This window comes from Magnolia sinica, chromosome 11 (genome assembly GCF_029962835.1).
Source record: "Magnolia sinica isolate HGM2019 chromosome 11, MsV1, whole genome shotgun sequence".
NCBI lineage: Eukaryota > Viridiplantae > Streptophyta > Magnoliopsida > Magnoliales > Magnoliaceae > Magnolia > Magnolia sinica.
In genome coordinates, this window is record NC_080583.1 from 51,263,981 (window position 1) to 51,268,027 (window position 4,047).

The following is a 4,047-nucleotide window of genomic DNA, read 5'->3' on the forward strand; positions in this document are numbered from 1 at the left end:
GGGTCAGAATCTGACAATCTGAAACCTTAAATTTGGCCTGCAAGCGAACAGCCCAAATCACTTAAGTTTGAGTTCTTTTTCTAAAGGTATTCACGTTTTTCACACACTTTGCTCCGAGCTCAAGTTGTGCGCTTCTGGATACTATTAGGACTTGATTTCTGAGATGGTTGTCAAGCCCAATAAGGCGGTCATAACCATATAGGTTTGCGATAATTGAACTTTTGACACGCGGTCCAGGTCCGATACGGAGTTTCAATGAGGCCCCGAGAGCAACTGGGTTTTGAGATCGATCCTAGGTTTCTAGGTAATGTAGCGTTAGCAATCCTACTAGTTTTAGGCCTGCAGTTCATATTGAAAGTAGTTCAATCTAATTCCATTGATTATTTAGTTTAGCACTTAATAATTTTTGTCTAATTTCTAAAGGATTCGGTCCTTAGTGATTTCTGCCTGAGGTGGTACTCGGGTCTTTATACGAATTTTTTCGGGACGTTACAGCATGTAGATTTCTTTGTATGAATATTTGATAAAACACATGTTGTAGCTAACGTAGTCTAAGTGTTTGATAAATTGTTTAAATGAGAAAATTGTTGGTGATTTGTATTTACTATAAGTACTAAGATAAGATTCCCTATTGTCTTATGCATATGTATATTTTCATCTATGAAATCAATTGATAAAAGACAAGTTATATTTGACATGGTATATATGTTTGATGAAATTCCCAAATAACAATCCACTTCAATTGTTTTGTTGAATGCTAGGATGGATATTACATGTGATTGTAGCAGCATTTGGATAGGATTGTGGCTACAAACGTAGCCCAGGCAATCGGTAAAAATCCTTGTTTGGGTGGCCGAATTTGTCTCACCACCTTGGGTAAACTCGATGAATCTGAGTCGCATGACGATTGTCGACAGTGGCTAGGCCACGAGGGGTGTTTACGTGCTCCATGTCGATTTTGTCAGCGTGTGCCCGTACTAATCTAGCTTGCCTAATGAACTGATTGACCTATTGTGTGTTTACCATGTATGGACGTGACTGCTTGAATCTAAGGTACCCCTCACTAATATAAAGATCCGCTTAACCATGGTACCACAGTCCACTACGACTCATGAGCCGGGCATGGTGGTATGGGACACCGTGTCCGTGCTGTTGGCCTATGCTGGGGTAACGAACCTCCCCGTAGTGACCAGTGAGCAACTAAGACTCGTGAGTCAGGCATGGTGGTATGGGACACCGTGTTCGTGCTGTCGACCTACACTGGGGTGACGAGCCTCCCCGTAGTGACCGCGAGCACAACTTCTTACAACTTACCTATCGTATGTGTTTGACTAGGAGTGACGAACTTACAACTTGCCTATCGTATGTGTTTAACTAGGAGTGACGAACCTATATGGATCCAGAACATAGGAGTAGGACCACTACGGTTGTCCGATGCCGAATGTTCGATTTGGGTCAATGATATAAAGGGAGGTACCCTAGCTTCCCAAACTTGCTGTATGAATGAGCTTAATTAATTACTTGGCTAACATGACCATGCATCACACTACATTAATTAGGATGTGCCAAGAAGGCGTTGGAGTTGCACCGTTTTAAGGAAGTGTTGTCATATGCGAAAGAGGCTGTCGAAGTCGCGTGTGAGGGATCTTTGATGTGAGGGCATGCATTATTACTTGCACCCCATTCTTGCATTAAAAAGAGTAGTTAGGAAGTGATTGCTTATGAATGCTTTATCATTACTGCTTTGATTGACTTGATAACATGTGCAACTTTTGCCTTATAGAACCACTGAGTTGATCACTCACTCCTACTCTAGGACGGAGTTTTAAAACACCAACCAGACTCTGATATAATGCAGGTACAGACGACGTCTATGCTCTGCAGTAAGATTTCTTGGATGAGGAGGAATTCTCCTACTTCCAACTCTTAGACAGGTTGATGTAGACCATGTACCATTACGCAAGGACCACTGAGCATCGGGGCTTAGTTGCACACATTTACATTTCTACATTTTGTTTATTTTGAAACGATATATGTATATATTGAATCCGGTTACGTATTCATACTCTGGAAGAAACCTTGTGAATCATTGGTATACTTACACAGATATGTTTTAGACTTCCGCTCTTGCTTAACTTAATTAAATCCGAAGTATGATTTGTTGTTTAGTATAATCCCAAGCATGCTTAACTCATTAACATGGAAGAAATCTAAATATTATCATCCATAATGCATAAGTGATGTTCTGAATCTCGGGAGTAGAGCTTTGTTCGACCCTCAAAATTCAGGGCGTTACAAGGAGGGAGCCAAATCATGACTACACTCTTTAAGGCTAAGATCTATCGGGACATGGGCTGAGATGCCTCGAGAGTTTTTTAAGAAAAAAAATTCGGTGCAAAAAACCAACACTCTAAGGCGGAACATTATAAACTTCTTCCAAAATAAGGATGAAACATTTTTCAATGCTAGTAGTAGTTTAAAAAACTTTTATTTACCTACCACCATCATGCTACGAAACTTGATGAATAATTAGCTTCTTCCAAGATGGACTGAGTTCCAATATACGCCAATTCATAGAGAAGATGTGCAACGACAAGTTCATGAGTAAAGATCCCAATGAGGCCTAGGTTCATTGTTGAGGGTCGAATATTACATATTAGACCCCAGTTATTATCTGCTTTTACGAACATGATACTGTTTAATGCCCTATTTTAATCGTGTTTGTGCTGCAAGGTGAATTTATGAGCCTGGACTGAAAAAGGGTACTAAAAGCATGGAATTAACGTTCCAAAGTCACCAAGGCAAGGGACGGACTCTAGGGGACCGACATCGAAGAATTTACACACCCGGGATTTGAGAAAATCTAGTGGTTCATGCTAAAGAAGCCTAAAATTCATCCAAAATGTAAGATCACAGGGTTCCGACCATCTACTCAGCTCGAAACTTCATTTATAGCTTGAGAACCATAAATTAACCGTACACATCAATTTTCAACCATTGTATCCTTGTGGAAGTGGCTCAACGGACAAACCAGCCCACAATTCACTGATCTGGGGCCCACCTGATATCCGGATATACTTCAAATTTGGTCTCAACCCCTTAAAAGGGGTGAAAAAATGAATGGATGGAGCAGATTTTACATATACATCACACTGGAGTACCCTACGTGTACAACGTGTACACCACGTGATGCGCACCGGACGGTCAGCCCGGTCAAAGAAGGGCTAACCCGTCTCTCTCACGTGCTGCAAACCAGCAGGAGGGCGTTAGTCGTCCGTTTGTTGTTAGTGGGCCCCACACGTCGCTAGATTTGATGATCGGAACCGTCCATTCACTCCAGAGGTGGGGTGTGACCCTCGTTTAGGCGGCCATTTGGATCCTTTCGCATGTATACACGTGAATCATTGAAAGACGCAGGATGGACGGTGGAAGAAAAACATCAGTGGACCGCACCAAAACTCGACCAAAACCACCCCCTCCCGATTGATTTTTCGGCAGGAATTCAATGAACGGAGTGGATTTTTCTTCCAGATCTGATCAGGGGCCCACCAAGTATCACAGCGTAGTCTGTTTACACAGCCCCTACGTCCAGGAAATCCAGATTTTTCGGCCGTTTGTGGTCCATTATCTTTGATCATCTTGATGATCCAAACCGTCCATCGTGTAGCTCGTCCAAAAATGCCCTTAGGGACGTTTTATTTTTGGAAAAAATATGAGGAAAGTGGGGAAGTTTCGTCCCGTTTTCTTGGCTGCGTAAACAGCCTTACGCGAGGATATGTTTTTTTTTTTATCTTGCTAGCTGCGTAAAAAGTTTCCGTAGCCACCGACTTTTGCCTACCTATATAAAGGAGACGAGAGAGAGAGAAGGGGGTCTTAGGCAGCCATGGAGGCTATGCCCGTAGGAAGAAAGAGCAAGGCAAGAGAGAGAGTGAGGATCCAAGCCTGGACATGGAGCAGTTTTCTAAACAGAGGTTTTTCTCTCCTTTGTTTTTATGGATTTATTTTTTTAGAGATTAGTTAATCATGGTCATGATTTGCTAACCTCTT